The sequence below is a fragment of the Chinchilla lanigera genome, unplaced genomic scaffold (assembly GCF_000276665.1).
Source record: "Chinchilla lanigera isolate Chin_1 unplaced genomic scaffold, ChiLan1.0 scaffold00096, whole genome shotgun sequence".
NCBI lineage: Eukaryota > Metazoa > Chordata > Mammalia > Rodentia > Chinchillidae > Chinchilla > Chinchilla lanigera.
In genome coordinates this window covers 173,440-197,210 of record NW_004955497.1, presented here as the reverse complement: position 1 = coordinate 197,210, position 23,771 = coordinate 173,440, and the positions used below count along the sequence as shown (strand labels likewise).

The following is a 23,771-nucleotide window of genomic DNA, read 5'->3' as shown; positions in this document are numbered from 1 at the left end:
GTCTTGAAGAAGTTGGCTTTCTTTACTTTGGAAAGAAATCATGCCCCCAAAAATCAAAAACAAAGAACTACCTCAGATGAGAAGAGTACTACTGCTGAGAAGTGTGTGGGGGGTTTTGCCACTGCTCTTCATGCAGGCAGCACCAACAGCAGCTTGGAATGAACAAGCACCAACACGTTTACTCTCTATTTAATAAAACACATCTGTCGTACAAGTCACCACTTCCTGCTCCTCACACTGCGGTTCTCATACTTTAGGAGGGAGGCTGCTCTCCTTCGGACTCTGCAGAATCACTTTGTATCAAGGGGTCTTTGTCTCCCTCAGGCCCCGATCCACGTGCATTGATGTTGACTGCAGGATCTATCACTCATCAAACTGGAAGTGACTGTTCCTTATTGGATTGCCAGAACGCGGGCAGAAAGGTACTGTTCTTTTTCTTAAACAATGCAGTTACTGCTTGATAAGGACCAAACATTATTCTAATTTTATGTTTAATTTAAATTAAATATATTCTGTGGTTTACATAAAAAAAGACCTTGTTCTCCAGTGGAGGAAATGAAGAAATGGAAAGTTCCATAGTCCTCCACACGCTCACCAGAGAGGCTGGCGGTGGGGCTCTGGGGTCACAGCACTGGACCGCACATGACTGGAGACAGAAAGGGCTCCTATGGGAAAAACTCGCTGGGAACGCAGTGCCCATCTGAACAAGGGATGATTGTTGAGGGCCACCTGTATATGCTGGGCTCCCAGGAGACACTTCGTGGCTTACTAGAGAAACCTAGGCAATCTTTAGTATAGTAACTGGACAGGGTGCCTGTAGAGGGAAGCAGAGGAGCAGACGCCACGTGTGTGACGACTCATGCAGGAGGGGAACAGTTTGTTTATATAGCACCACAGGGTATGGGGGGGTGTGCAGGGGCCATTGGCCCTCCTCCCACAACCACTCAGAAGCCACAAGGGGCTTCTCTCCTTAGCGTGAGGCTTCCAAAGCACCCAGCTCATGGAAGGGAAGGGCTCTGGCCCTTGAGCACAAAGGGCAAGTTTCAGAGCTTTGTATGGGCTGGCCCAGCAGGGGCTCGAGCAGGCGCTCTTGAAATGCATTGGCTAGAATTTAGGTCCTGGCCACATCCTGTCAATGAATCTGGGTAGACTTGTTGATCCGTTTGTTTGATGGTGATGAAGTGAGGCTGGAAATGCTTTGCAGCTGTGTACCTAGGAAACCAAGTGTGAATTTTGACAGGTGGGCAGCAGCGCATGCTACCGTGATGAAATTACTTTATGTTTTCTTATGCTTTTCAAAGTTTATAATGATATGTATTATTTTTATAAATAGAAATAAGACTGTAGATCTTATTTTTAAATAAGTAATCCAGGTCTTTGGAATTTACAGCATTGTTATCATTGTTTCTATAGAAACAGTTGCTCTTTGGGTCCTCAGGCTGAATTGAAATCCTGTGTAGGGCTGGGGCACAGCTCAGTGATAGAGTGTGTGCTCTGCTGGGCTTGGTCCCCAACACCACGACAACCAATGAACAAATAAATCCTGCACGACGTACGAACGGGTTGAAATGCACTCGTCTAATCAGCTGCTGGCTGTGCCGTGTTTGTCACTGCTTCGTCCAGCTGGGAACCAGGCTGAGTCTGTGCTGCCAAACACAAGGGTGAGGGGGTGAGGGGGTGAGGGGAGCAGGAGGAAGACTTGCTTCCCCTCCAGAGAAAGCTGGGAGGACCTCCCGCCCCTCACTTTGCTCTTCTGTCCCGAGGATGGGATCTTTTGACCCAGAGATGCTAGACTTGTGACTAGGCCACGACGTGCACACACAGGCAAAACTGTAGGGGTAGGGTAGGGAGGTGTTCAGCCAAACTGCTGGGGCCATGGCCAGAGGGTGACCAAGCTGCTGCTTGTAGAACAAAGAGATCCACAGGTTTTTATTGATTTTCTGGAATAAGCTAAAGTCTGGAAATCCCATTGTCCAGAGACACAGTTCCCAAAGCTGTGTTGTGACAGTCTAGGACCATCAGCACCATCACCTTGACCTAGAAGCTGCTGGTGCCATTATCCTGTGCACAATATCCCAGCCTTGAGCTGGGCGTGGTGGTGCATGCCTGCAATCCCAGCACTTGGGAGGCTGAGGCAGGAGGATAGTTATGAGCTGGAGGCCAGCCCGGGCTACATAGCGAGTTCAAGGCCAGGCTAAACTACATATTGACAATCTGTCTCAAAAAACAACCAATGAACTCTCGGCCTTGTGGGGCTGGGCCCTGTTGCAGGTTTCAGGGCCTTCAGGTGGTAGAACTCTTGGCTGTTGAAGTACAGAGTGGGGGCAAAGAAGAGGGGAGAGAGAAAGAAAAATACATGCCAGCTCTGACGGGCAGTGGGTCCCGTACTCTGGTCTTGGACAAAACATTTTTCAAGTGATCAACGTGTCTACAAGCAGGGCTGAGCAGAATGTGGTCCAAGGGTTAAGACACAACATGAAGACAGGACGTCTGACTTTTATCCCATTTGAGTCAGCCATGAAGTCTGGAGACTCAAGCGTCAGTGTTTAGCGGTTGTGTCCTTTAAGCATCTGCAAAGTAAGCCAGGCAACTGTTATCATAACCCCTTAGTCAGAGGCGTTATCTACAGCAAAGCCAGTGGGAAAACAGAAAAGCATTGTCCAGCTGTGTGACTTCAAATTTTGCGATTTCTATGTTGATTAAGAGAAAACAGAGCCCAAGGATTTATTTAGGTCTTTGCTTAGTGACAATTTCTCATTTTCTGTGGATATTTTGTTTTTGTGGTTTTGTCAGGGCCTCAGATTGGTCTTTCAAAGAGAGAACTAAGGCAGAGAAATAGCATACTGTGCTACCAAGGCAGCAGTCCTTTGTCCATCACTGTCCTGCCCTGACCCATGGCTGCTCAGAGTTTCTCCTGGCGGATGGCTCCTTACCTGGCAGTCCTCCCCACCCTGCCCCGCTCCTCCCTCCTCCCCACCCCGAAACTACCGTCCCTCCTCCCCCCCTCTCCTTCCCGACTGGGGATCTCACCCAGGGGTGCTTCACCACTGAGCAACATGCCCAGCCCTTTTTAATTCTTCATTTGGACTCAGGATCTTACTAAGTTGCCCAGGCTGGCCCTGAATTCTTGATTCTCCTGCCTCAGCCTCCTGAGTAGCTGGGATTTCAGGTGCATTCCATTCTGGCTAGCTGGCACACTCACTTTCTAAAGTCACCCACACCTCAATATTTTCTATTTATTTTTTCTCAGCAAGGTACTTCTTATCTCATTGACTTCATTGTAGGAGTTGGGAGGCAGAAATCTTATCTGAATTGGCAGGGGATATTAGGCTTCTCAGAGAATCTGCAGTGTAAAAAAATTACTCAGCCAAATGCCTCTGTCATTGTTAGAATTTTAGGCATGGTGACCTAGTCAGTATTCTCAACAGTACTGGGTAGATCTTTGGGGCCAGAGGCTCTATCCCAGCCATATTCTAGAACCATTTCTCATGGTTCTTCCTGCCTCTCCTAAGGCTTCTTCCTGTTGCCTCCATTTCTTTCTTTTCTTCTTCTTTCCCTTTTTTCTCACCTTTCCCTTCTCCTCCCTCCTCCTTTTCCTTCCTGTTCTTCACTTTTGGTTTCTCCCTCTGTCCCCTCCCTGTCTCTTTCTGTCTACTGTGGATTGAACCCAGGGTCTTTCGCTGAGCTATATCCTCAGCCTTTTTTTCATTTTTAATTTTAAGACAGGGTATTGATAAGTTGCAGTCTTCCTGCCTCAGCCTCCCGGAGTGCTAGTTATAGGCATATGCCACTGTGCCAGCTCTGCCTCCATTTCTTCAAGTCTCAAGTTTGTCCTAACAGCTCTGTGGCAGAAACAGCAGTACTTTCCGACTACCTCCCTATGCTTCCCGGCTTCCTTTCCAGCTACGCTGGAGCTGCATGACAGCCAGGAGCTCCTGGGCCAGACTTCCAGGCGGAGGCAGTGAGCAGTAGGCATGTCTTAGAAACACAGTCTATTTAGCTGTGTGGTTTCCTGGGAAGACCTCTGGGTGGCGGAAGAGGAGGAGGCTGAGCACAGGCAAGGGGAGGAAGGTCATCCTGACCCACAGCGGGCATGATGTCAGTGAGGACATCTCTACATGGGAGCCAGCAAGCCTCTGGGAGAGGAGAGGAGGGAGGTGGGCCTAAGGTGGAGGTCGCCTTCTAAGACACTCCTCGTCATGACTACTTATTTCTGACGTCACTCATGAGGGAGCTGTAGAGGATGACATCATCATCACTGTCAGTTTGTGAGCAAAGGAACAATGTGGATGGACTTGTCTGACTCTGAAGGAAGAAATGCTCTGAGCGGCAAGAACACAGAGCTGGAGTATTCAGTTAAAAGGCAAAAGAAGGCCCGGTGCAGGGGCACTCAATGTAATCCCAGCACTGGGGAGGCTGAGACAGGAGGAATCAAAGTTTGAGCCTAGGCTAGGCTACAGGGTAAGACCTGGTCTTGAAACACCAAAAAGCAAGCATGCAAACAAAGAAACCAGCAAATTTTCACTGATTTTAAACACTTACCAGGATTGCTAACCTCCTGAAACATTATTATAATACAAGGGAGTGCATAAACATTCAGTGAGTGGTACAGAATACAAAGCTGTTTGGCAAAACAGGTTATCGTGGGCTGGGAGACCAGGGAAGAGGGAAGCTTTCACAGGGCAGTGGGAATCCAAGATGACCTTCTAAGATAGACCACATTTAGGAAGATGGGGAGAAGAGATGTGAGCCTGCCAGGTGCGAGGATTGACCATGTGCACAGGTCTGGGGCTAAAAAATCATGGTAGGCCAGTTTGACCAGAGGATGATATTTGGGGAAGGACCCCTGACTGGAAGGTAAGACTTCAGAGACAGATGGAGATCACATTGTGGAGACACTCACCCCCACTGAAAACCTTTAGAAGGTGTTGCTGTGAAAGACGGTTATTGCAGTTTAATAACGATAAACTGGTGATAAGCTCACTGCCCATTGTAGGGTTTGCATATAATGACACTCCATGCACCAAAGTTAGAGAAACTCTGTTGGACCCACACATGTACTGGCATGGAAAGGTCTTCCAGGCATGGGTGAACAACAGCCTCAAGGATAGGAGGCCCTGTGCATATGGAACAGGCTTACATCCACGTCTTCAGTATTTCAGTACTGCATATCCCTGAGTGTACATCTGTACACAAACACACGCACGCACACATGCACACACACGATGTGCACCCATGAATGCAGCCTAGTTCTGGGACTGGCCAGTCTGCCCGCTCTGAAGGGTCAGAGCGTTGTTCTTGGGGAATCTGGAAGGCGAGGGAACTACCCAGTCACTGCCTGGCTGCGGCCTTGTTCAGCTCCTGCTGGAACTGGATTCCAACCTCGGCTATTCTTTACGTGGACCAGCTTGGACTTGTTTGCCTTCTCATAATTAAAATGAATTCTGGTGATAAAAGGTAGTAAATACCTTTGCAAAGATAAGCAGGGCTCCCTTATAATTACCTAAAATTATTTTTCTTGAGTAAAAATAGTTCTGGTTCAGGAGAACGATATTTTTAAAGTTTTCCTGCACAGGCAAATCTTTGATACTTTCACTGGATTAAAAAACCAAGTCATTTATTTATTTATTTATTTATTTATTTTTAAACCAAGTCATTTGTACTCTGAGTACTTTCAAGAAAAATTTGAAGTGGCCAATAAAATGAAAATCCACTTATTAAAGCCAAACTATAGGGCTGGCCTAGTTCAATGACAGAACACTCAACTAGCATGGGTGAGGCCTCAGGATCAATACCTAGCACTGAATGAGCAAAATAAAAATAAAAACACAGGATAATTAAATATTTTTTAAAGTTCAAAAATTATTTTGAACATATACCAATAAAAATACACAAATTATTCAATAAATGATGTAAGAAAAATTAGTTATAGACTATAGTTTAAGTCTTACCTCATTATATTTCAAGTTTCAGATATATTAAAATCACTATCAAAATATAAAAACAAAGCAAGCAAAAATACATTTAGAACTGTATTTAAAAAATAACAAACTATGTGAGGCATGCAAAGATGATTCAATGTTAGAAAATCTTCAAAGTAGTCTATCACATTGCAGACTAAAACAGAAAATACTATATTGCTATAGCAGTTGATTTAGAAAATAATCAAAATTGCCAATTTTTGCTGATGACAAATCTGTTTAATTTGTTAAGGGATATTGCCTCAAAACCTATAGCTAATGTCATGCCAAATAGTAAAATCTTAGAATCTCATCAAAATCAGACATATGATGCCCTTTTATCACCTCTATAATTAAACATTATATGGAGGTTGCAACTCTTGTGAAATTTGTACAGCCAGACACAATATCTACAGAGAAAATCCAGTGAAACCTGGTTATGAGCTGCAGCTGTGATCAGATGAGTTCAACAACTTGTTGGATAGCTCATTTACAAGCTCAAAAAGATAAAGACATTTGGAAAACCCCTGAATATTTTGAAACTAGATAGCAGACATCTTAAATTAACATATTAAAAAAGAAATCCAAAGGAAATTAGAAAGTATTTCATCCTGAATGAAAATGAAAATGAAAAATAAAAACACAACATATTACTGAAAGGATGCACCATAAAAGTAGTACTTAGAGGAGAATTTAAATACTTAATTTAGAAAAGGAAAAAGATCTACAATCAACTAAATTTCCAATTTAGAGGAAACAATATCCAAACAGAAATCCATACAATATGAAACAGACAAGCAATACAGAAAATAAAACACAGCTGAGGAAGGTGAGGCAGAACCGTGAGTTTGATCACAGCCTAGGCAACTTACTGAAACCCAGTCTCCAAAGTAAAAACTGAGGGGGTGTTGGGGATGGAGCTCAGTGGGAAGGTTTTGGGTTCAATCTCTAGTGCCACAAGACAAACAAATATATGACTGATTTTGTTTTTTGAAATCAATAAAAATGGGCAAGCTTGTAATAATATTAAAATTGTCAATAACTAAGACATCATTCTTAAATCAATGAAAACCGTACACATTTCAATACAGAAAAGACACTTAGGTGGAAGAAATACAAATCAAAAAGTAACAAGTGAAGAAACATTTGATTAGGAAATAACTCCATAAAAACTAAAGTGAGATGCTGTTTCTTACCTTCCAAATGGACAAATGTAAAAATCAAATGGGCAAAACTTCCTGTGCTGGCGAGAGTGTGCTAAGATGCCACAGGCATTCCCACTCACTGGCCGTAACGGTGTATAGATTGGTAAGAATTTCTGGAAAGCGTTTTGACAATGTGTAGCAGGACTTATAAAAATTGTTACTGCCAGGCGTGGTGGTGCACACCTGTAATCCCAGCACTTGGGAGGCTGAGGCAGGAGGATCACTGTGAATTTGAGGCCAGCCTAGGCTATGTAAGTGAGTAGCAAGTCCAGCCTGCACTACATAGTGAGACCCTGTCTAAAAAAAAAAACTGTAACTCTTACACTGTAATGTTTTTTAAATTGGAGTTGTTGTTGTTGTTCTTCTTCTTATTATTATTTTTTGAGGCAGGGGTCTTGCTATGTGGTTCAGCCTGCCCTCAAATTCGCTATGAAGCCCAGGCTGACCTTCAACTTGTGGTGATCCTCCTGCCTCAGCTTCCTGAGTCCTGGGATTATAGGTGTGTGCTACCATGCCCTACACCGTAATTTATAGTAGTTAAAATTGAAAAAGTAAAATTCTAATAAAAATTAAGTCAGTGGAGATCCACGCACACCACAAAAATCATGTCTTGCAGAGCCAGGTGTGGTGGCACATGCCTGTAATCCCAGCATGTAGGAAGCAGAGGCAGTTGGATCACTGCAAGTTTGAGGCCAGCCTGGGCTGCATAGTGAGATACTGTCTCAAACAAACAAACAAACAAACAAACAAACAAAAATCTGGAAAAAAGAAAGAAAGACAATCATGTTTTTACAGATATGTTGTACAATATCTAGAGGAAAAAGCAGCCTACAAGCTTTAAATAAATGTATAAAATTAAATTTTTCTAGTGCTAAAGATCAAACTCAGAGCCTTATGCATGCTAGGCAAGTGCTTTACCATTGAACTATATACCTAGTCTAATTCCAAGTTTTAAAATATACCTATATGATGAACATGAAATTAGAAATAAATACTATAAAACAAAATGCTAACAGTGATTAAGTCTGCTAAAATTATACAAGGTTTATGTTTCCTTCTTTCTCTCTCGTGTGTGTGTGATACTGGAGCTCAAACCCAGGCCCTTTGCACTGAGCTGCATCCCCAGACATCCTGTTAAAACTTTCCGTTTTGAGACGGGGTCTTTCTGGTGGCCGAGGCCAGGCTGGAACTTTGATCTTCCTGCCTCAGTCTGCCACAGTGTGTGCCACAATACCTGGCTGATTTTCTTTTTTTTTTTTTTTGGTTTTTCTCCGGTACCGGGAACCGAACTCACGACCTTGCGCTTGCCAGGCAGGCGCTTTTGCCGCTGAGCTAAATCCCCAGCCCCTGATTTTCTTAATTACATTTACCACTTTTCTACAATAACGAACTGATTTTTCAAACAGAAAAAGTCTTTATAAACATCTAAAAGATTAAGTGTATTATGCTTCCCAAATAAATTACTCATTGAGAGTTAAAATAAATATAACTTTAAGGTTCTAGAAGCAAAACAATATCAACACGTATCAGGTGACATGGTTGTGTTTGTCCAGGTAAAGGGTGTTGGGCAGTTCAGTTCTGAGCAGCACTTACCAAAGGGTGCTCTGTAAATTTGAGTACTGCTAGTATTGCTTACATAACATAACATTAGAGAGAATTACAGAAGGATGGAAGGACCCCCTGAATACTAACTGTGGGTTGTATAACTATAACATAGCTTCTTTAGGTTCTTAAATTTTGTTTTTGTTGTTGTTGCTGCTAGGGATTGAATCCAGGGCTGTGCTCATGCTAAGCATATACTGTACCACTGAGCTGCAGAGCTGACGCAGAGTGACTACAAACAGTTGTGGGATACATGTCTATAATGTACTGGTCAAGTCAGGGTAAGGAGCATTTTCCTCTCCTCACACGTTTGAACCTTTGATAAACGTGGTGTCTGAACGCTGTTGTTCTCAGGTGCAAAGTACCATTCATGTGCTTCAGATTCCATTTGCAGACACGGGACAGAGATAGTCTGTGTGTAAATACAGGCGCTTCCTGCACATTCCAGCTTAACATAAACCTACGGCCAGAGTAGCCAGAGAGAGGGCCAGATGCTCACCCAGGCTTGGAGCCTACTGAAGCCCTGGTTGAGCGTTTGACCCAGACTCTACTGTGCTTCCTGCACACACAAGCCCATCACGCCTGACGAATACACAAACTTCTGCTTCAGCTCACATGGGTGCCAGCTCTTCTTTCTAATGACAAGTGACAAATTCAGTGACTTCTTGAAGGTGTTCCTGCTGCAAGGAGAAGAGGGGGCCGTATAGGCTGCAGCTAACACAGTGCAAGTTTCTATCAGGTCTCTTAAATACAAGTCATATACATGGGCAAGAAGGAGGGAAGCCAGCACACAGCCCTCCTTTGCACTGTTGAAACTGGACCTTGGTCCTCTAAAAACTGCTGTTAGTCACTTTGATGCTTGCAGAAGCTTTCTGGCATAGATTTTTAAGAAAGAGTAGGCATGCGTACAGGGAGTGCCCAGGGAGGCAGAATTTCCATCATTAAGAGCTGAAGCACCAGCTTGGGCAACTTAGTGACTTAGTGGCTTATTGACCCTGTTTCTTTTTTTCTTTTTTCTTTTTTTGAGACAGGGTCTCAGGCTAGCCTTGAGCTCACTTTGTAGCCCAGGCTGGTCTTGAACTTGCAAAGATCCTCCTGCCTCAGCCTGCTGAGTGCTGGGATTACAGGAGTACACCACCATGCCCAGCCTTTAGACCCTGTTTCAAAATAAAAAATAGGAAGGGCTGGGGATGCAGCTCACTGCAAGGGCCTTGGGTACCATCCCCAGGACTGCAGAGGTGGGGTGGGGGAGGGGTGAAGGCTGGAGAGGGAAGGTGGAGGATGGGAAGTAGAGCACTGGGGATGGGAACTGTATCCCTAGCATCCAGGACAAGGGAGACCCTAGCAGTGGGTGGAGGACCACCTCCCCTCTGTGGGGCAATGGGTCCTATTTAATGTTGATGTTAAAAGTATGTAGCAGAGGATTTCAGAAACAGGGAGAGCAAGTACTCCATGCCTTCAGGTAGCTCCCTACTCATCTGAATTCCAGCAGCCTTATCAGTGCAAGCCCGTGGACTGCTCTAGACTAGGTCCTCTGATTGTGGAGAAAATATAGGAACAGAGATCAAGAAAGTGACACGTAAGACTGAAATTACTAGAAATCTCCCAGGAGCTAAAGAAGGAAAAGGAAATCCAGGAACCCAAAAAGGCTTCAGGCTGGAGTGACCAAGAGATCCAGAGTTTCCTAAAAGCTTGGGAATTCTTGAGCATGAAGTGAGGCAAAATAAGTAAAGACCAAAATCAATTGCTCCACATCTCCGACCCAGGTGTATAAAGAAGATCTGGTAGCAATGTCCCCAGATGACAATGGATACACAGGACTCAGGGTCACGCTGTCCATGAGGTCAACCACAAGCTCAGGAGCCACCTCTGGCCTGTTCTGGGAGGCTTCACCAGGATATGGATGGAAGGACACTGGCTTGCCAGGTGTTTCCTGCACAGAAGCTATAGACCTCCCACCTCTGGAACACCAGCCCCTGGCCTATGCCACCCTTGATCCCTCTGAGAAGCTACTGTGGACCCCATTCTTGGTCTACATGCAGAATCATCAGGTATCCAGATGTGTGCCCAGCTCAGGACTCCTGCAAGGTCAAGTCAGGGCTTTCTCCCAGGAGCCTCAGCCCTTAGCAGCAGCGGTGACCTCTTGTGACTTTGTTCTACGCTGTAGCTCAGTGCTAGAGCACATACTTAGTTTCTGTGAGGCTCTGGATTCAATCCCCAGTGCCAGCAAAAACAAAACAAAACAAAACAAAACAATAAAACAAAACAAAACATCTGATTTGCTCTTCTGCCTGAAAGAGAATAGTACAATCCTAAATTCTGGCGTGTGACTTCAAGACCAATGGAATAACAGTAAAATATGAAATTCAATGAAAAAAGTACCATCAGACAAAGGGCTCCTCAAGGCCAGTTCCCAAGGCCAGTGAACACCCACTCAGCCACAGCTCATGTGCAGGCTACCAGTACCAAATTAATATGGTGACCTAGACTTAGTGAAAGCCACCTTTACTAAGCTCTCTGATGTAGGAACAGGGAGAATCCAGCAGCCAGCTGCAGGCACACCCACCTACACCCAGGCACAATCAGAAGCATAAACCAGAGATACCCGCCTCTTCATTCCTCGTTCCTCCGGTCGCTCCTCTCCAGACACTATCAGAGCTCTTTCAACACCCCATCTCTCGGTGACGTTCGCACAGCTCTTCCTGCTCCACCCCTCTCCATCACAAGGAGATGAAATCTTTGCACAGTGTTTACAGACACAGGTTTTATTAAAAATTCTCACTCTTTTAAATCCACAGCAGGAAATACATTTTGTGCATTGCTGTACTCTCAATTTTTATTGAAAAAAATAAAAATAAAAAGAGCTTCAAACCCAAGGAATAGCTGCTGAACAGAAAAGTAATGCATGCTCCAGCCTACCTTGCCAACTTGGCCCAGATTGTTAGGCAATGCCTCCTCAGGGAGAGCAGAGTGTAGAAACCCTGTTCCTGGTGGCTGAGGGTAATAGCTTTTGCAAAGTGAACACATCGAAGCTGGTGGGTTTCCCCCTGGAGACCTCCCTGATTTCCTGCCCGCCTGTCTTCAGCTTTTCTTAAGCGACAGCACATTCCCATTCCAGCATTTTCTTCCTGCAGGTTGCAGTGTGAACCGGCCTGCCAGATTCTATGTTACCCTTTCAGCTCATCCTTCTAGACCTACAGAACTCAGGGGTGTGCAGGATATGCTAGGATCCCCTCAAGGGGGGACTGGGACTTGGTTTATTCAGCAGAAATTATGAAATAATATAGGCAGACAGTTGCTGGGCAGCTGTTCTAGCATAAATATTTTTTTTATAAGATTTCAGTGGGCTAAGCCAGGGATGGTAGCACACACTTGCAATAAAAACCTCTGGAGGCTGAGGCAAGAGGATTGCTATGAGATCAAGGCCAGCCTAGGCTACATAGTGAGTTCAAGGTCAGAATAGAATCCTGTCTCAAAACAGTAAAGTTACAGTGGGCTTTGTATGAGGTTGAGGTGCTGATGGCCTTTTGTGATAGCTACTGCTGCAATTGTACATGAGAACCCTCCTTCATAACTTCTTGGCTTTATTTGTTTAGTTAAGGATGGCAAAAATGACTCCATTCTTATTCTGACAACTTTCACATCCTCCTCCCTTTACCCCTGTTTCATGCAAGATCTTTTCTCTGAAAATATTGCTGATCAACCATCCTGTGGTTAGGTGTAATTATCCCTCATGCTGGAATGGGCCTGTCTGAATGGTTGGTCTGGCCTGGTCCTATGTGGAAAGGAATGACTGGTGACTGGTGACTAGGAGTCAATGTCATGTTCTTTTAGCCAAGTTTGTGCAACAACCTGGATTCCACTGTTAAATTCAGTTCTATGTATTTCATAGGTGATGGATTTCATCTCTAAGTGCTGGGTCAGCATTATTTTGTTCTGAATCAAACTTCTGCAGAACTTTAACAGGTAGCAAGTGTAGGACTTAAAAAGGAAGTACAAAACCAAACCAACAAGTGCATAACAAATCCAGTTTGCATAACTGTTTTGACCAAGCACCCCAACTTGGAAACTTAACAGAAAGTTCAAGACAAGTACCAAAGGCAGCAAGGTTTCATGTTTACTAAAGGTGGAAAAGAAACATGCTCTCCAGAACAAGTCTGGCCAAGTAACAGCAGGAAAAACATACCCTTTATAGCACAAGACCAGAGTACTCTGAAAGAGGAAATACAATAGCCCAGAGTGCAATGGTGACTGTCTTTTTGTATCTCCCACTCCTCAGGCTGACATCAAATTTAAGCCATCCTGTTGAAAACCTGCTTGAGTTCTCATGAGAAGAACTGAAGATAGCTCTCTCTCTCTCATTGGCTCCATGGGCAGGGCTTTGGGAACTGTTTTGTGCATGTGTCCTGGAACTTTGTAGTAATAGGTTACTCCCGCTTCCCCAGCCAGTCTGCCACACCCTAATCTCCTGCCTCATTTCCCCCTGGGAGACACATATCCCCCTAAGTCTTTATGGGGTGCTGAGGAAGGGGAGGATTCCATCTTCATATAGCTACTACCTGCTGAAAGAGGCTGTAGGCCCTATCTACTGGGGACTATGCACTCTCCAAATACCTTGGGATGCTGTGGCTTGCCATCTGTGTTGAAGAAATAAAAACTTGTTGGAAAAATAGTGTCTACATGTGAAGAACTGTTGAGCTGCCTCTCTGGTGAGAGAAAGCTTAGTGAACTTTTGGCAATGTAGAGCCCAAATATGAGAAGCAGGTCAGATTTCCATACTTCTTGTGGATGAGAAAGTATGACAAAAAGGGATATTAGATAAATTATTGAGAGCCTGAGCTGTACCTTTAGCCACATTATGGATCTAATTAAAAACAGGAGATATGGTAGCACACACCTATAATCCCACCATTTAGGAGGCTGAGGCAGGAGGATCACTGAGTTTGAGGCCAGCCTGGGCTACATAGTGAATTCAAGGCCAGCCTAAATTACAGGGTGAAACTGTAGATAAAAACAAACCCCAAACCCAGGATAAATAAAAACAGAAGTCTTAATATTGATGTCTGTTTAAGCTGTGGTAAATTAGGAGTCATTGTACTTATGCACACCCAGAGCAATACTAGGGTCTTACTTTTTAAAGAGGAGCCCCAGATTTTCCAGAGGTTCCCAGCAGAGTCTTAGTCCTGTGAAAAATTTTTGTGATCATTTCCTATGTAGGGTTTTTATAGCTTTCCACTGCATCCCTTGAGGAAGGACCAGTTTAATGGTTCTCCAGGAACGGGGAGCAAGGCTAGTGTCTTAAGAGGTTGTGCAGCTGCCCTTCTTGCCTCTCTTCAGCCTTTTGATTTCCCAAGAGACTTTAGATATGTCTCTTCGGGATCCTTTGCAATGGATGACAATGACCTGCTTGGGAAAAATAGACGGCCTCTAGAATTTCCTGGCTGTGCTTCATAGATAATTACTTAATAGTTAGCAAGCTCCATTTTTTTCAGATTATGCATGGGTATGTAGCACCAGAAAGGTGCTTGGAGGCTGTATAGATATTTAGCTTCTTGCCTTTTCCTAGTGTCCAATGTCTGAGTAAGAGCTATGAGGTCTGCCTTTTGAGCAGAAGTTCCCTGTGAAGAGGTTTAGCCTCAATGACCGATTGTGAACTGACAACTACATAATCTGCTTTTTGATGTCTGTCCTTGACAAAGCTGCTTCCAGAAGTGAACCACACCCCCTCAGAGTCACGGAAGGGCAGGTCACTGATGTCCTGCCTGCTTGCACAGGTCTGGGAGATTACTTATTCACAAGCACAACTATCCTCTGAGCTTGTAGGCACCAATGAGGGAGGATTAAGAGTAGCGCTAATAACCTCACTGTAATTCTTTATAAGTAGTGAGTGGGTCTTTAGAACAAGGTGCCTGCAGATGAAAAAGAAAAGAGACAAGAAAAACAAGAGAGACAAAAGTCAGGGATCAGGGGACTTACAGCTTCTTGGACTGCTGCGCCAATCACCAATCACAATCACCTTTTATTGAGCCAGAACCAAGAACGTAACTAGAACAAGTAGGCAGATAACAAACGCTTTAGTAATTAATGCATTTTCCTTCTCCAGTTCTGCCTCTTGTTCTGATAGCAACAGACCCCCAGGGCCTCCCACACTCAGCACCACCCTTACTCAGTTCATTTGGGGATCACAAGCCAACCATCAGTTAGCAATCCATTACAGTCACAGTCCTTACTTCTCACCTCACTCTATATATTTTTAATTAAATCCATTACACTGGTAAGGTTTCTAAGGCCTGCTCTCGGGTTCTTTATAATTTATCTAACTTCCCTTTTAGCCACAGTAAACTCAGGAGTGTCTAAGAAGCATGGCCTGGCATACTTCCAATAGGTAAAGTCTGCTTTACCCTTTGCAAGACTTTGAGAGTTTTCCCTAATTTGCTAGGAAATCTCTTCTGGAAAAGAGTAGAACACTGTGGGAGAATTAAAAACTTACGGTTGAACATTTGACATTCAAATTGACATGTCAGTGCAGGAGTAAAGAAGCTCTTCCTAGGGCTCTCCTTGATCCCCCAATTATGGCTATAGACCTAAAAGAGGGGTTTCCAGAGAAGAAAGTTAAAACAGAAACCAAAGGAATTGAAATTGCTGACCCACGAGTCCAGGGTAACCCAGGGCTTTGTGCAGGAGATAGAGATGTCTGTAGACAGGGGTATTGAAGGTTGTTATGGGCCGCATCAGTTCTCTTCATCAGAGTGGGAAGTGAGGATTTTGGCTGCCCTAGTCCCTCCCTGGCAGCAGGGATGGTCAATCCTCCAATGCCTTGAGTCAGGCACACTGGACACCTGACACATGGAGCAGGACCTAGACGATGGCTGGTACATGTGCCTAGTGTCCTAAAATTGTAGGCTTAGCTTCTAGCTAAAGGGTAAGACTTCATGGTATCCATGAGGTCAGTTAAAAAAAGAAAATGGTGAACAAACGTGGTTCAAACATGGACCAATCAAGGTAACCAACCAAAATGACCAACAAACATGGCAGAATCATGTGACCCACTCACAAGAGGAATCAAAATGGCTGCCAGTCATGGCAGAAAGGTAGACTGAAGTGAAACAAGGCCCCAAGAAAGCAGCTCACTTAGGATACCCAGAGATAAAGATCATCTAGGGCAAAAGCACAAATGGGAATTTGAGCATAAGAAGGCTCCCAAAAGTGTGAGAAAGCTGAGCAAAGTATCACAGAAAACACAGTATCCCAGAGCTCAGTGGTGACTGTTTTTTGTATCTCCCGCTCCTCAGGCTAACATCAGGTTTAAGCCATCCTATCGAAAATCTGTTTGAGTTCTTGTGAGAAGAACTGAAGAGAGCTCTCTCTCATTAGCTCCATGTGCAGGGCTTTGGGAACTGCTCTGTGCATGCATCCTGGAACTTGGTAATAACAGACCAGACTCACTTCCCTGCCAGTTTGCCATGCTCTAAATCTCCTGTCTCACTGGAATAGACCTTTTTTAGTTAATCAATAAATAATCTAGAGGAATTTTTTTATTTTATATCCCATGACAGGGTTGAATTCAGAGAATGTTATAAAAAGGGACCACAGCTATTTTTTTGATGCTGGATATTAAATTCTTGGCCTTGCACATGGTAAGCACACACTCTTATGGTGCCAACGTTACTCACCAGGCAGACTGAAGTATTCCTTAGACCAGGTTATGTCAAATTACCTGAAATAGCTATTGATTGTGAATGTCTGTTTTGGGGTGTCACGGATTGAACCACAACTTCATCCATGCTATGCATGTGCTTTAACACTGATCTACATTCCCAGACTTGGTTGAGAAATTTTAACAATACTACTGTCACACCAACTGAAAAGGTATACATAAGCAAGAAAAAAATTAAGAGGATATGAGTCTTATTATGATATGGAGTGTCTTGTTTATTTTTATTTCTCGAGGACAGGCTCCTATGCATTGCCCAGGATGGCCTCAAACCCCTGGGTTTAAGTGATCCTCCTGCTTCAAACTTCCAAGCAGAAGAGAGTACAGCCATGCACTTAGTTTTGAAGTCTTGGTCTAATGTCAATTTCTCATCCTGCTTTGTAGTTTGAATATCTCCTATTATGGCATCAGATACTGTGGTGAACTTTGTGTGATTCATTATATATAGGTACAATGTTTGTTTCTTCAAATTTAGAAGTTTTCCAGCTTCTGCTTATAGTGTTTTAGAAAAGAGCAGTTTATGTTCTTAGTAATTCAAATCTGCAGATTAATTTAAAAAACCCACAAAAACAAAAATGAGTTTCTTTCTTTTCTTTCTTTGCAGTGCTGGGGATTGAACTAAGGCCTCATGATACTGAACAAGTGTTGTACCACTGTTATGGTTTGGGGCATATTTTTGCAAGGGAACGCAATATAATACAGGACACATATTTTATAAGATTATTTATAATATTCACCCAAAGAATGATATACAAAAGAGTGAAAGAAATCTGTCCACATATTAAGGTCAAGAAATCGAGGTGAGGGCCTGGACCCCAAGAAATGTCCTGCATGAGTCCAACTTAAGACCTAGAGGTCGTAACAATGCCTTCCATGAGTCCAACCGGAGGCCCAGAGCCCATAACAATATCTCATGCAGGCCTGTTTCATGGATCTGCACTGGGAAGGCCCAAAAGTCAGTGGTGGAATCTAGCAAGTCTGTGCCAGCAGGATGAAGGATCTGTACTAGCAGGCTAAGGGATCTGCACCGGAGCTAGGAAGCAACACTCAGAAGAACCAGAACTCCCCCAAAAGGTACCACAGCCATCCTTAGCAACAGCAAGGTCCCGAGCTCCTCTGATGATTAAGGTGGCCACATTCCCATCAGGGAAGCCAATGCAGCAAGCTTCTCTAGGAGACCGGCAGTGCACCATCTTCCCTTCTGGGGCCAGGAAGCAATGCTCCAGGTGAGGACCAGAGCTCTCCCAAAGTGAATCAAAGCCATTCTCAGTGCCAACAAGGTCCCGAGCTCCTTGGAGGATGAAAACAGCCAAGTTCATCAGGAAAACCATAATGACGAGTGCCTCCAAAACAACCAACAGCTCCCCACAGCTTCTACCAGCTCCCAACAGCCTCTCTCAGCTCCCAACAGCCTTCTTCTTCTCCCAGTCTGCCTCTTATGCTGCTGGCAACAATCCTCAGGTTGGCCTCCTACACCCAGCACCATGCTTACTCAGTTCAGTTGGGGGTTATAAGTTGACCACCAGTTATCAATCCTCTACAACCATTGAGTTACACCCACAGCCTTCCCTCCATTTTTTTTTTTTTTTTTTTTTTTAAACAGCGTCTCCCTAAGTAGTCTAGTCTGGTCTCAAACTCACAGTCCTGCATCAGCCTCTAGCACGTGCACGGCATGTGCCCCTCTGTTACTGGATAGCTCCTTCTAAAAGTGGCTCGGCAATCAAACGTTACCAGGTTTTGTAGTTCTTGCCTCTCATTCTGCAGAGGTTCTTCTTGTCTTAAACAAGGAATTCAATAAAATGAGCAAAAAGCAGTGGCAAAGTTTATTTGAAAAAGTAAAAGCAAAGAGTGAGGAAGACACTGGCTCTGCAGAGTGAGCGTGGGTGGAGGGAAAGAGAAAAAGGCAAGATAAAAAACACCCTGGAGAAAGCAGTGCAGGCCCTTGTGAGCAGAGGCATGGCAGAAAGCTCTTCTTGGCATCTGTGTCCTTTTATACCATCCAGATCTCAAGGAAACCCATGAGAATTTCTGCATCCGGGTCCTGAGAGGCCGTGCTGGGATCCCACGCTTCAGGCTGACGTCAGCTCTAGGCCCGCCTATTGAAAACTTGCTCGAGTTCCAGGAGAAGCCCAGGTGCAGGGCTTTGGGAACTGTTCTGTGTGTGTCCAGGATCTTGTAATCAACAAATTGTGCTTCTTTCTCCAGCCAGTTTTGCCATGCCCTAATCTCCTATGCCACCTACTGATGTCTGTGTCACCTTCTGGTTTATTCCAGGAATATAAACCTATGTTACTCTTCAGTGTAACCCACTTCTTAACCAAATAGCTGTTCTAAAATTGGGTAGGGTTTTTTTTCTGAGAGGACAATAAAGACAAAAAGGGTTGGATAATTCTTATTGTGACAACTTCCCTGTTCTTATTAACTGGACAGGAGCAGTGGCATCATGAAGAAAAATAGCCATGCCATCTATCTATTCTTTGAGAACTTGCACGCACTAGTTTTTTCTCTCCCTGCCTTTGCCCTCCCCTCCCCTCTCCTACCTTCTCCTCTCCTGTCAATGTCTTGTTCTCTCCTTTTAAATGAGGTCTCACAGTGAAGCATTACTAGTAACACATTTTAAAAATAACTGTAAACTAGAGTTGGGTGTGGTGGCACACGCCTGTAACCCAGCACTTGGGAGGCTGAGGCAAGAGGATCCTGGTGAGATCGAGGCCAGCCTGGGCTACATAGCAAGACTCTGTCTCAAAGTGTGTGTGTGTGCGGGGAGAGGGAGTTGTCTTACTGTTATCCTCAGATTTGCTGAGAAGTGGCTGGTCTCACACTCTTGAGTCCTGAGCAGTGGGGACAGGGTGTGGGCCACTGCTCCTCAGTGGTTAACTCTCATGATGACAAAGCTTGAGTGAAAATCCCAAGAGCAGGTGAGCATGCATCTTCAAGCTGTCCTCAGCGGCACTTCCAGCCTCTCCCCACAGACTTGTAGCAATAAAGCACTTTAATCATTACAGGAACACAGAAAGCACAGCAGAGAAAACTGTTTTCCTAGTGACAACGATCTGGCAAACGCTAATGCAAACGTACAGTTTACTCCAAGTAACTCTGTGACTTTGTCCTAGGCTCTCTCCCCATGCACTGCTTTCTGTGTTCTGAATACTGGGCCTCAGTAGCCTCCTGGGACACCCCTGCTGGGGCCTAGCGGTGTGGCTCAGTGGTAGAGTGCTTGCCTCGAGGGTTAGAGGCTCTGAGTTCAGCCCATCTTGGGGAAAAACAAGGTTATCACAGAGAAAGGCTCTTCTGCTCAGAAAGCCTCAGCAAGTCCCCATCCCTCCCGGTCCTTTCCCTCGGGGAGGCCTCAGCATCCTCATCCTTCCTTTCTGTCCCTTCTCCTCCCTTGGGTCTGCCCTGGGAAGTGCACCTTTTCTCACATCCCTGCTCTGGAAGTGTGTGCTGCTGATGACCTGAAGGAAATCATCTTCAGTACAGTCCGAGAGACGTGCCCGGTCAGTAACGCATTTGATTGCAATCGAAGCTGCGCCTCCTACTTTGCAGGTGTGGCTCCTCTGAAGATCTGGACCTGGGAAGATTGATCACCATGTGTTGTCCAAGTGGGCCCTCGGTAGATGGTGGCCTTTATTGAAATGAAGGGCTTCAAAGGTGTGGATCGAGCCACAGCCAAGGAGCACAGGTGACCCCCAGAAGCTGGAAAATGCAAGAAAACAGAAACAGACCCTTCCTAGGAGCTCCCAGGAGGACCCAGCGCTGCTGACACCCGACTTCTGCCTGCTGAAATTGACTTGGACACCCAACCTCCAGAACTGTTAAAGGTATAGATTTGTTATTTTTAAAAAGCCTTCTTCTCTCTGCAGTCCATTAAGAATCTCAAATCTCTACTTACTAACATTGCTTGAGACTCTAGCTTCTTGAATCTGAAGCGTTTTGAAAACTCTCAGCCGGGAACTCTTGAGTTTCCTCCACACCAGCTCTTTCTTCTGAAATATCCTTCCTTCTGACTGCAGGGGACTTTCATTCTAGTTTCCCCTCTCTAGCTTCCTGCATTTTTTAAGTCTTTTTTTTCTTCTGTGGCTTTCCTCATGGCTTTCCGCATGGCTTCCTCAGGCTTACTTTTCAAACATACTAAATTCCTTTAGCTGTGTCTATTGTTTAACCTTTCATTTAACAGTTTATTGAACATTTAAACTGCCTATATGTTTAACTTCTGAAAGTTCTGCTTGGTACTTTTTAAAATCTGTACAACCTCTCTTTCAAGCTCCCTTTTAAATGTTTTACTCCTTTTTAGAGACTTGATTTATCAATTTATATTTAATTGACTTAACATCCTTTAACATGTTCTTTCATATTTGCTGATTTCTACTCACTATTTCCTTGAATCTTTTGCCATCTTTCATTCTGAGCTTGTGCTTGGGGGTGAGGGTGGGGAGCTTGTTTCCTTTTGAGAATCTATGTGTCCTCATTGTGCAAAATAAAAATTACTGGGCTAGCAATGTAGCTCAGCGGTAGAGCCCTTGTATGTGTGAAGCCCTAGATTCTATCCCCGGTACTGTAAAAAATAAAACACAATAAAAATTACACACCTATATCCCCACAGCACTTGGGAGACTGAGATGGTAGGATCCTGAGCCTGAGGCCCTGTCTCAAACAAATAAACAACCATTGCAGGAGGCCATTGTTTTAGACTAAGCTCTTGCCCCTACGGGCCAGGTTAAGAACTAAAATGGAGTCACTCATGCTAAAATTTTACTGTGAGTTGTTATCTGACCTTAAAGAAATCAGAAGAGAGAGGACAGCCAGATTCCCCAAACAGACCAGACAAAGCTGTCATGATAATAAACTTTCCTCTCCTTTAATCTCTACTCCCCAAAGTGATCTGCCATAACTTGGTGTTAACCAGTTGGTTGTTGTTCTACTCTCCTGTCTCCCTACCGCCCTCACCCCTGAAAGTAACTTTGAAATGATCTTTTTCTTGGAACCCAGGATCTTGTCTGTTCTAGGCTAGTGTTCTGCTACCAAGCCATATCCTCAGCTCCAGCTCTTTTCTATCTATAAAACTACCTGCTCCACTTAATCCCTGGGAACACTTTTTCTATTTTATAGAGTGGGACATTACCTGATTCTAGAATTACAAATTAAGCCAATTAAAGTCTTTATTTAAAAAGAAATGTATTGTTATAGTTTTCTGAGACAGGGTCTTCCTATATAGTTTAGGCTGGTTTTGAACTCATCATGTATAACAGGCTGCCCTTGAACTCATGGTGATCCTCCTGCATCAGCCTGCTGAATACTGAGTGCTGTGATTATAGGTGAGAGTCACTACACCCAGTTAGATATTTTTTCTTTGTTTTGTTTTGTTTTTACTTTTTAAGACAAAGGCCTCACTTTGTAGTGCTGGCTGGCTTTGAACTCACTATATAGCCCAGGGCTGCCCTTGAACTCCCAGTGATCCTCCTGCCTCAGCCTTCCAGGTGCTGGGATTACAGGCATTCACCACCATGCCTGGCTCCAGCAACCAACTTCATGGCTTGGGGTAACTGGGTTGTAAACACCAGCTCCACCTCTGGTTGCAGAGCAAGCCTGCAGTTCTGAGTCTGCAGGGAGCCTTTTCTTTTTGCCCAGTGCCCAGAGCAGACGAACTTCGTTTCCACAGCGCGTCGGTGGCGAGTCTGTCCTGGAGCAGCCTTTGCACTCAGTGCTGCCTGTGGGCAGTGCCCTCGGTTCCGAGCACCTTCCAGTGAAGCTTCCAGGTCTCGTGCTCCGGCGCCAAGGGCACTGTGCCCCTGGCCCAGGGCAGTCAGTGTCACTCAGGCAACTCTGGCATCAATCACCTACCTTTTGCCACCCTCTCTTCTGTTTAAAGATTGGCTTTACATGAAAAGCCCTTCTGTTCTAACAGTCTTGGGGACTTTAGGCCATCTCAGTCACCTGTATTGGCAGAAATAGCAATCACCACCAAGCAAATAGGCTAAGCTGTAAGTCTGGCCCTTTGGTTGCTTCTGCGTCTTAGGGGTGACTTGGTAGACAAATTGGAGCTGCTGTTTGAACCCCTGCTCCGCTCCATCCTGCGCTGGACAGACCGCACAGGTGCATCTGATCGGCCTGGGCCCAGCGCTCCCCAGAGCTTGCTGTCCAGCAGTGTGAGGGAGGCCTCCTTCCAGCCTGCACTGTCCCCCCAAACACAGCAGGGGCCTGAGCAGGTTAGCGCAGGAGCTCTGACTCTGCCCACGCCTGGTCCTCAGTCCCAGTTCTGTCACTATTACCAGTTCTTGACCCCAAATTAGCTCCTTTTTTCCTCTCAGATCTGTGGAACCCATGACAGGACCAAGTGCTGACTGAGCAGTAGACTTCTCACTCTTGGCAAAGGAGCGGGTGAGAGGTTGCAGATACAGGGTGAAAAAAAAAAGGGGAGGGACATGCTTCTTTTCTGGGAGTGGGAGGAGACTGTCCAGGAATTTGGGTGCTTCTTGTTGCTTCTTTTATGGTTCTCTCTGGTCGTTGTCCCTGGGACTGTCCTGCTCCGGGACAGGCTGCAGGGATTATAGTGAGGTTCAAGGTTCCTGGCAGTCAGCCTGGCAACCACCTTAGATCCAGCCAGTTTCAGCTGGCCCACCTGAGAGAGACCTCTGCCTACAGGCTTCCCGTCCTGAAACACAAACACGCTTAGGGTGGAGCAGAAATTCAGCCAGGCCACCCGGGCAGTACAAGATTAGGGTGGGGTTCATCACTAATCTGGTTGTGGGATCAAAGGCTAATTATTTTCCTGTGAACTTCAGTATTTCTAGATATAAAACTGAGACAGACTGAGAGTATAGCTCAGTGGTCAAGTGAGTGTGTTCAAGGTCTCCAGTGCACCCCACCCACACACAACCACACACGTGTACACACACACACCACACACACAGGGGCAGTAATATTGTACTCTGTTTTATCTGATTGTCTTAGTAAAGATTAAATAAACACTATGTAAAGCTGGGCATAGTGGTGCACCCCTGTAATCCCAGTACTCAGGAGACTGAGGCAGGAGGATCACTGAGTTTGAGGCCAGCCTAGAATAGACAGTGAATTTAAGGCCAGCCTAGATTACATAGTCAGACACTGTCTCAAAAAAACCCCCACACACAAAAAGCCCACCAAAACTGCTCCCCAGAACAAAAACAAACACCATGTACAAAGGCTTAGCATACACAGTGTTGGCACATAGTATAGTATTTTCTACCAATGAACAGTATTCTTGGTACCTCTCATGAAAGGAAGAAAAGTAATGAAACATTTCTGAGCTCC

General features: G+C 44.8%; 1 long non-coding RNA gene across 1 annotated transcript in view; it reads left to right on the top strand.

Annotated features, from left to right (window-relative positions):
- Positions 1 to 237: 237 nt before the first annotated feature.
- Positions 238 to 23,771, top strand: part of LOC102004619 — a 34,480-nt gene continuing 10,946 nt past the window's right edge. Inside the window, exons 1-2 of the long non-coding RNA XR_264187.2 lie at positions 238 to 422; positions 20,028 to 20,302. This is a non-coding gene — a long non-coding RNA (uncharacterized LOC102004619). The remainder of the gene's footprint in view (positions 423 to 20,027; positions 20,303 to 23,771) is intronic.